This window comes from Dipodomys spectabilis, unplaced genomic scaffold (assembly GCF_019054845.1).
Source record: "Dipodomys spectabilis isolate Male_0828 unplaced genomic scaffold, ASM1905484v1 ptg000084l, whole genome shotgun sequence".
NCBI lineage: Eukaryota > Metazoa > Chordata > Mammalia > Rodentia > Heteromyidae > Dipodomys > Dipodomys spectabilis.
The window spans coordinates 3427447-3437984 of NW_024870761.1; the positions used below are offsets into that span (position 1 = coordinate 3427447).

Genomic DNA, 10538 nt, shown 5'->3' on the forward strand with positions numbered 1-10538 from the left:
ACTTCGCTTAATATAATTTTTGCCAAATCTTTCCATTTCCTAACAAATGGGGCAATGTCATTCTTTCTGATGGAAGCATAGAATTCTTGGGTTTTTTTTGAGTGTGCAAAAAATCAATGAAAGAGGTAACAATATTCCTTCCATAATAAATGTACTCATTACCTTATTTATGTAACTGTATCCCTCTGTACATTACCTTTACAATAAAATTAAACTGAAATTAAAAATAAACTAAATAATATACAAATTAAGAATTCATAGAGAGCTAGGAAGGTGGCTCAGTGGTAGAGCTCTTGCCTTACATGCTTGAGGCCCTGGGTTAGATTCCTCAGCATCACATAAACAGAAAAAGTGGTGCTGTGGCTCAAATGGTCGAGTGCTAGCCTTGAACTAGCATTGAGGAACAGCATCCAGGCCCAGAGTTTAGGTCCCAGGACCAGACCCCCCCCAAAAAAACAGAATTACTAGTAACCATTGGTTAAAAACTTTTTAAAATACTGCTCTAAGTACCCAAGTAATATTATTTGATGATACTATTAAAATACTTCAACTTCAGCAGAGAAGCCAAATGTTTAAAAACTGTTACAAAATAAAGTAATAAATCAGAATATATTAATATTAATAATAATCATAAGATGAATTTATAGTGGTAGTCAAATATGTAAGAAATGAGGCAATTTGTCATTCGTTTGCACTTAATACGTGAGAAAGAATTTTCTAGGTCTTTTTAAATATATAATAAATTTAATGAAGAAACTATTTTGTTACATCATATGATAATTAGATGAAGCTGATATTAGAGCAAAGAGCAGATCGTACTAAGTTTCTGGATGTTAAGGTATATACTTATTTTGGTTGTGAGAAATTGTGTTCAACTTGGGGTCTTGTTTTTGTTGGACTGGTGTCATATCAGTGGTTAATTTTAGGATAAGGGTTCCCTTTCTACAAGAACATGCACCTGATCTGTCGTTTTAGCCTTCCCATTATCAATGGCATAAGAGTTGCACACCAACTTGTCTAGCTTCCTACCTTGGCTGGCCTGGATTCTGCAGTCCTTCCAATCTTAACCTGGAGATAGTGCAGGATGATGGAAATGATCCAATGCACCCAGCTATAGATTGAGAAGGAAGTCTACTAAACTTTTGGCCTGGGTTCTGTTCTCAAGCCTCCTCAGTAGTTAAGAGTTCAAATGGGAGCCCCTGGTGCCAAGCAGTAAGAGTATTTCTTAAGGCAACTAGACATATATATGACTTAGGCATGTGAACAACTCAGGACAAGAATAAAAGAGCAGTGAAGCATAGAGGACAGGCCCAATTTTAACTAGCTACTTGGAGGCTGAATAAGCTTAGCTAGCTTCTCTGGAGGCTGAGATATGAAGATATGAAAGCCAGTCCAATCATGAAAATGCATGCGATTATCTCCAAAAAAACAGGAGTGGAACGATGGTTCAAGTGGTAAACCACTATCCTAGGTCACAGAAGCTTAGAGATGATGAATGAATGAGCACTTGCACATGCATGTGCGTGTATACACGTGCATGTGTACACACACACACACATAAGTATTGCAATGCGAAGTTCTTTTTTTACCTTTCTGTACTCTATTTCCCTGTATTAGTTTACAAATTAACAAAATCAGCTAAGCACCTATTTACATAAACTCATCATGTTTCTCTAAAGTCAACTCTCTTTTTGGAAGCATGCTTTTATTTGACCCAAATATAAACTATTCAGGAGTTTGATTCTTCTCCCTCAATTCTATAAAATTAGATGATTGTTTAGCTTCCTCCTAGCAAAATAATTTTGTAAAATCCTGCATCAAGCAACGCATTTCTTTCACTGGAAGGAAAGCCTCTTACAAACAATTAATAATAGGTTTTTCTTCTCTTTGCTTACATCTGTAGTTTAATTATCTGCATATATTTCATGATCTGTCTGTATATGACAAAGACTGCTGTGAAAATAAAAAGACCCTTCGCAGCATTTATCATTTATATACCATCCATAGATATGAAGGTGTTTAAATATTATTGAAATTGCTTGGGAATAAATCATGTTCATCTTGACTATCGTGAAAAAGAATTGGTTTCTCAGCACTTTAGGTAAGAACTTGATTGAAAGAAACAAAAGGAAAAGTGAGGAACAACTCAACACATACATTGAAATGAAACACAATAAAAAAATATAAAAATAACCCAAGAAAACAAATTAATTCAGTACTCATGAACCTGCAGGAAATGCAAAGACTTAAAAAAAAACATCAGCTATGACGAGCTTATGAAAATCCATACTACCTGGGAGTCTACTGTTGTGAGGATAGAGGTTACAGCCCAGACTGGACAGTAAGATCTGTACACAATGCCATGCACCTGTTATTCTAAATTCCAGGAAGAATAACATAACATGGACTGAACCCACGGTCATACACAAGTATCTGAAAAATAATAAGGATAATTTAGGGTTGGGGACATGACAAAATGGTAAGAACACCCATTTAGGGGGCATAAGACATTCAATTCAAACTCTAATATTTGGGTATTAAAGTAAAAATCTATGATTTTAAATAATTGGAAAAATTGTAAGATTTGAGTATTTGAGTGGAAAAATGAATGAGAGAATGTACCCATAGTGCAATCCTTTTAACTTAAGTGAAAATGTTTTATGGTACTTCAGAAAAAACAGAGTTACATTGCAAATGAGCATGGTTGTGCATTTGGGTGATGGAAATACTTTATTTACACATGTTTAAATTAAATAGATGTTTATTTGGGTAGATTGTACTTCTTGAAATAAGAGCCCGGATGATGTCGCTGAGATTTTTCTCTCAAGGCTACCACTCTACTACTTTGAGCCACAGTTCCAATTCTGTTTTTCTGTTGGTTGTTTGGTGATAAGAGGCTCCTGGACATTCTTGCCCAGTATGGGTTCAAACCATGATCGTCAGATCTCAGCCTCCCGAGTAACCAGGATGCCAGGCATGAGCCATCGATAGTTTTAATAATTTAGTAAATTGTACAGTTACTGAAGTTATACATTATCATTATAACCTGTGTAATATATGTGTGTATGTATATATCAATGCATACGGATAGAAATATTTTAACATATTTTTGTATCTACAGTAGATTTATGAAATCATCCATTATAAAATTAAATGGAAACAAAAGTTAATAAGGAGCAAAACAAAGGAAATTATCACATGTTTCTTGTTGTTGAATGGAATGCGAATTGCGAGAATCAGTTTGGGAAAACCGTCTCTACGTTAACAAAATGGATAAGAGCTATTAATTCCAATCCATCTATTTGCCCATGTTGTGCAACTTCACACATGAGTGTCAAAATCAAACCACACTTTTTGCCTTTGTTTTAAACTCACCTGTTATAATTTATGGGTTAGATGAAGTAATCAAATAAAGATTAAAATAATATTATGTGAGGCTATGAATTAGAGCTGAAAATGATTTTAAATATGATAATAGCTAATTAAATTACATAATTTTTACTTTTACTCTGTCATGTCCCTCATTCCCACATTAGGAAAGTATATAGAAGGTTCTCACTTAATTATATGCCCAATTATGTAAAAAATGTATTGAAAGAATGTGGGCACAGTGTGGTTTTAGCTTATTGAGACCTGTATGGGGAAATGTGTTTCTGAGGACTTGCAATACATTGTGATGAAGATGAAGGGAGGGATATTCTTATTCTGGAAAACTAGCTAGAGGATTGCTCCTATAAAGGTAGTGATGAATTCTTCCAAAGGGTTACAGAAAATCACTTTCACAACCATGTTCACTGCTGCACTATTCACCGTAGCCAAGTTACAGAAAGAGCCCAGATGTCCTTTGGTGGAGTGATGGTTGGAGAAAGTGTGGCACATATACACAATTGGATTGCACCCATCCATTTGAAGACTGTTATATTATTTGCAACGAAATGGATAGATCTAAAAATATATTAAGTGAACTAAGTCAGAGCCAGACACACAAAGGACCCATGCTCTGTCTCATATTTGGAAGATAGAAATTTATACAAGTTTACACAAAAATATTAACCAAAGCATGCTATTTGCAGAGGATTATTTCAAAGGTTTAATTTCTTATGAAATTGAACTTTACTCCAACAAAATGAATACCAGGAAACTATCACTTGGAAGATATGAGGGGAAGTCAAAAGAAAGGAATAAAGAGAGTTATGGAGGAAGAGAGTGAAGGTATAATATTCAATTAAGATAGTATGAAACTAGAAAAAAATTAAAGTGGGGTGAGGTTTGGAAGGGTGTCGAAAAGCTATATAAAGATCCATTATACTTAAAAAACTGATTTGTTTAATGGAAATTCCCTTGTACAAGTATTTAAGATAATAAAAATATAATTAAAAACAATGGAGACATTTGATCTTAAATTCTACTTCCATCTCTTTTAAAAAATAAAATTATTTGCACTATAATTTGATCAGAGGGATGGATTTTGTGGCTAGCTAGATCATTGCACATCTGTCTCTGTCTTCCTCTCTCCCTTTCATGGTTCTCATAGATAATAAGATTGCTCCATAATTATCCTAATTTATTTTGCTTTTATATTTTTGGTTGCATCATTTCACTTTCTCCTCTGCCATTTCCCAATTCATTTACATAGAAAGCATTATTTCCTATTTTCTCATTCCTAGAATAAGCTGCTCATGAAGACACCACTAGTCCTCATTTTCATTCTGTACCTTTGAATACGGAGGAAAATCTTTCCTCTGCTCTCTACCAATTCCCTACTCTCCAGTTAGAATAATTTAGAATAGTAAAAATGAAAAAAGAGAAAATAAATAATAGTGAAAAAAACAAATGCAGAAAATTCACCGGATTTTTCTGACCATTTCATCCAATGTGAACTATTGGGAAAATACATGGACAGCTCATTCTCACTGGCACTCAAAGTCTCTGGTTAGGCAATTGCTATGAAGTTGAAGAACAAGATGAAAAAGTGAGAAATGGTATCAGTTTTAAGAAAAAAATGGCGAAGGATTCAAGCAAATTTCTTCTTTGTTCTGTTGAAATATAACCGCCTTACTACAGTGCAGAGACGACTTTCCAAAAAGGCCACTCATGTGAATACTAGGGATGACGATGAGTATACCCCTCTTCATCGAGAAGCCTACAGTGGACACTTAGACATTGTCCATGAGTTGGTGGCTCAAGGTAGATATTCCTGGAATAATTGTGAATGGCTGGACACCCCTGCACAGTACTTATACATGGAATAATACCACAGTGGCTTCTTTATTTCATCATGATACAGATACAAAGCCCAAACTAAAGGCCTCTTGACCCCCTTGCATCTTGCTGCTGGGAATAGATATAGCAAAGATATGCTGGATCTCCTTCTGGTGAACCATTATTTCAAACCATGTCTGAAGCACAACTTGGAAGAAGCTGCATTTGATATTGCCAAAAGGATAAGTATGTATTACTACCTCTTTGAAGTTTTGGAAAGCTGTACAAATTGTTCTCCTAAGTCCTAATGATTCAGTTAAGTTTCTTAAATTTCAAAATTGCCAGTCCATCCTATGTGTCCATACAAAATATTTTCAAAATACAAAGCAACAGCAATATCTTACTTTAAAAATTCATGGATTCCATGGTATTCTTCCAAGTGAATTGCCTGACTTTGATGTCAAAATATATTCGAGTTGTTTGTATACATCTATAATGATTTCTATAGAGTTTGTGGTTTTTTAAATCATAAATAATTTTAACTTATCTGTTGAAATGAGTAATGCAGAAAGTAAAGATATTTCTGGTGCATGTCTGAAAAAAGTATATTTAAAAATATTTAGTATTCTCTTTGTGTAATGTCCATAACCTATTTCATTCTCTCCTAGATATAATCCTTTGAATTCGACATTGTTTTATAATATATAGGTTCATTAATAAATGTGTCCTTTCAGATTGCATTCCATATAGAAACAGTTTAAGATTCCTTTAATTCCTAGGTCCTTAAAGAATTTTATTTCTTTAGGATAAAATGACAATGTTATCTTATTTCAAAAGTTTTATAAAGGTTATGCTATGTAAAGGAATTTGTAAAAAGTGAAGATTGAATGAAGTCAAACTAACTTTTATTTCTATGAATTACATGTATTCTTACATTTGTATATTTGTAATCAACTTTTTAATAACTGTTTTTAATTTCTTGCATCAGAAGAATGAAAAATATGCAATACTTCACAAATTTTCATATCATCTTTGTACAAGAGCCATGTAAATCTCTGTATTGTAATTTGGGTAGACGTGCTGCTGAAGCATGTAGTATCCTGGAAATTTAAGTAGTTAATGATGCAATCTTAAGACAGGCATATATCTTTGGTTGCCTATTTGTAAGAAGGAAACCTTATTGTTCCCAAAATTGCAGTTCATCTTATTTCTGTAAAATTCTGTGTATGGTGGAAAAAACTTATATTGTTTGTTCAATTGCTCACATTTGCAATTTTTTCAATGACTATTTTAAGTCTTTTTCATTTGAAATTGGATCATACTTTGCAGCCTTTATATCTAGGTCCAAAGATGATGGATTTTCAAGTACTTATTAATTAACTGATTTAGCTTTGTGGAGATAATGGAGTCAAAGTAAGCCTTGCTTAAAAGCTACTTCTAAACTTCTGCAGCTTAAAATCTCCCAAATGAGGTCTTACTGGCACAAATGTCTTCCTGACCCTTTATCCTTGCTCCATGTAGGAACAGACCAACCAGAATCTAACCCTGACAACATAGATTTTCTTATTGGAGCAAAACTAATCTGTTACAAGGGATCATAAAGAGACAAACAGTTCAGACAGTACTGTTCAGACTAGAAGGTATTTTTTCAAAATATAATTGTTTATTACACCCTAACATTTCAAAAGAAGCTAAAGCCAAGAAGAGAAAAAATTGTTCATATGTATGATTACCTAATGCCTTGGCCTGTCTACCATCCAAGCAGGCAGGAACTTACACCACTGATTTTCTATCACCAAATATATTCCATAGCTCCAAAAGAAGTCCATATGTTTCTCCTCGTTATTAGGTCTTAAATTGGTAATGTTTTAATCACAGTGTTTCCTCTTGCCTCTAGGCTGTATATCTCGGAATGGTAAAGCTTTAGCTCTAATTCTACCAAACACTGAGGTAGAGGTAATGGAATAATACTTTAAGACCGTTGCCTCTTGTGGCTCAGTGTTTGAGTGCTTGCCTTGCATGCCTGAGGCCCTGGGTTTGATTCCTCATCATCACATAAGCAGAAAGAAAAAAAAACCTGTTGCCTTTGATACCCTTACCACAACAGAACAATGCCAAACATTTTCTAATATTATATATTATTATATATTTTATATTTATATGTGATGATTTTATATTTCACACAGTGAATCTTATTAGAATTAATTGATAATTTGAAAAATTAATTGATATTTATCCCAATAAATAGATTGGAATATAAACAATCAGGATTAGAATATATATTAGAATATAAAAATTATCAATGCAATGTTTTCGGTATAAACTTGTGATAACTTCTAAATGTTCTTGGTCTTCTGAATTCACATGGTAAAAAAAACAATGTTGTTTGCTTCTAATCTGTAAGGGATTTTACTTTGCTGCTCTGTTTATTGTTTTAACTCGCTGGTCCCAAACTGTTTTTCTCCATGTTTCTGAAGCATTCCTACTGATTATACTCAAATTTTTCTGATATGATGTCTAAAAGCTATTATTCTTCTACAGGATCCACGGGTCCTAGGATCCCAGGTCCCAGTTATCCGCATCATCAAATAACTAAGGCAAGAGTTCTCACCTACGTCCATGCAACATGCCAACAGAAAGTAATTGAAGACCCATCTCAATTTCTCATTTTTTATATTTCAGGGCCCAATTCCTTGAAATGCAGGAATTATCAGTAAGCAATTGGGAAATGCAAGGCAACTTAAAATGCAAGATGAAATCACAAAATGTGAAAGTACAGTAATTCAAACTTTTAATTTTCAGATGACCATCATATATGATTGAACAAGACCACGAATGTCACTAGATCATTTGTAATACCCCTCTCCCAATGATTAATGAATAATTTCATTCCAGCATCAGCAGGCCAAAAAATAGTTCCTGGAACAATAGATCCATATTTGGTCTACCAATGCTAGGAATACTTGACATAGAGGTCAAATATAATTCAGAAAAACATTAATTGAGAAGATCCTTAGTGCTTCAAAACACTGGTACTTCAGTAAAACTTGGTTCTGTAGTATAAAAATGTTGTCATTGTCAAACAAATGATAACCTATATTTAATCTCCTGAAAGTATATTCCTTTTCAAATAAACTTTTAAAAATCACATTTGCCAAATAACACTTTACAAGTAGATGATATTTAGTGACATAAATAGTTTTTCAAGGGTAGGGAGCAAGTTACAATAGAGTTTATTTATTTACCCAGCACTAATGCCAAACAGGTTCATCCATTCATTAAAGTGTAGAAATTATATCCCCCATCATTTGTTTTTTCAGTAGGTGACTTCAAAAATTTGTTAAATAGATCAACCTCCCATATTTCAAACCAAAACATTAGCTAATAAAGTAAATTTCATCACATACTAAGTACATTTTAAAAAATCACAAATAGTTGCCTTATCATATGGTGTTTTGTTTTCCCTATCTGTCTAACATAGTAAGAAATATGACTTTAAGTCTTGAATACGGGTACTCATCAGAGATTTGACAAACATAAAATCTTTCTTCTACTTCTATCATATTCCTCTACAATAGTAAATTTTAGTTTTCTTCTTTTTCCAAAACTTATTGGTAGTAGAAAATATTATCTCATGTAAAATAAAATAACCACAAACCACAGTGCAAAGCCATTTATAAAACTGGTACTTAGGAATACATTCTAAGCATTTTTTAAACTTTCTTGTTGACTACAGTTCATTAAGCTCTTCCAATCATGGGGGCAGTTAAGATCAATGCTAAGGGTTTCGAGAATCTGTTGAGCATTCAGGGAGTGTAACCCATCTTCCTTGACAGCGGCCCGGTATTTTTGGGTCATGGGGGTACCATTGGTTGGGTCGTGCAGATGTTCGGTGGACGTTTTCAGGGAACATGAACTGGGGTTCAATTATAGGCTTGGCTGTCGTTGCCATGGTAGATGTGGGGCCTGTGAACAACTGTTGTATTACAGGGGGAACAACGAGTTTTTGTTCCTGGGCAAAGTTGGATATCTCTGCCCAAGGATACAAAATTTTCTGAGAAGAATTCCCAGGCTTGCCTAAACAGCCAAAAGAAGTGATTGGGCAGGTTTCCTGTGACTGATAGTGTGGGGGAGGCGGTTGTACAAGCATAGCTGGCTGGCCCCCTGGGTCACCTGTTAGTGGAAGTTGTTGGTTATCTGTGTTCTTGCTGGAATTGTTTGCTGTGTCACAAGAAGATGGGAGTGCTAAAGCAGCTTCGCAATTTTCCTTTTGTTCTGTTTCTTCTTGCAGCGAGGTGTTAAACTCTTGCAGAGTTTCCCCTTCTTCTTTCCCTGATAGACAGGCTTGAATAGCTACTACAATGGGGTAAAAGATTAGGGGCAGCTCAGAGCCATCACGGACTTCCTTTTTATGAACTGCCTGATGGACGAGGGTCCACCTGTCTGGATCACAAATGGCCCCGGAGTCAATCCAGGGATACAATTCATTCACTATTTCCCGTATTAATCTAGCTTCCTTTTGTAATACTTTTATCTGCCTACTCCAGAGCAGGGCAACAAGTGCTTGTGATTGAGGCTCTCCTGCTGCTGGGGGAAGGTTGTCCATGGAGGCACTAATTTTGCACTAGACCCTCGACCGTCCATCTGCAGAAAGCAATCGAGCCACTCGTTGGGCACCACTTGTAGGGCTAGATCTCCAGCAGGGGGTAAGCATGAACGACTCACACAAGGAACATACGTTGGGAGAACAGGCTTATGCAGATCTTGTTTATTTCTGCACAAGGGGGGTATTATATAGCCCCAGCTTTCCCAACCTCCTGAGTCCTTCCCAGCCAATTACTTAGTGGGGAGTTGATGTAAGGCACTTGTGATTGGCACTGCTTGGTGACAGGCACTGATTGGTCTTCCCGGGCTTGTAGGGAGCATGGACAGCTCATTTCTGGCAAGCTAGGGAGACATGCCTGTGGGTCACGCCTCTATTAGCAGGAAGTGTGCTTCAACTGCTACTCTAGCTGACTCAACCAGATCTGACCGGCTCTACCCACACTACATCTTCATGGTTTTCCTTTTAAAACTCTTTTATTTGGATGTGGAATTTATTTTCATGTCTTCATTCAATCTGTTCTGCATTGTAGTGAGCTAAATAGGCTCCGTAAAATCACTTTAGGTAGCAAAAATATTAAGACAATGAATATCAAAAAGTTTGGCCTCCCTCCACTCCTGAAGTCAATATGCTTAGCTAGGGCTTCTAAGAATGAGTTTTCTCGCCTTTTCAATTTGCTCAATTATTTTCTGATCCCAAAACTTTTTGGCTTATTTAATAAGTGAAGTCCTCA

The 10538-nt window shown here is 35.3% G+C and overlaps 1 pseudogene; it reads right to left on the bottom strand.

Moving 5' to 3' along the window:
- Nucleotides 1-6197: 6197 nt before the first annotated feature.
- On the bottom strand, nt 6198-6294 carry LOC122111040 (annotated as a pseudogene).
- Nucleotides 6295-10538: the final 4244 nt, after the last annotated feature.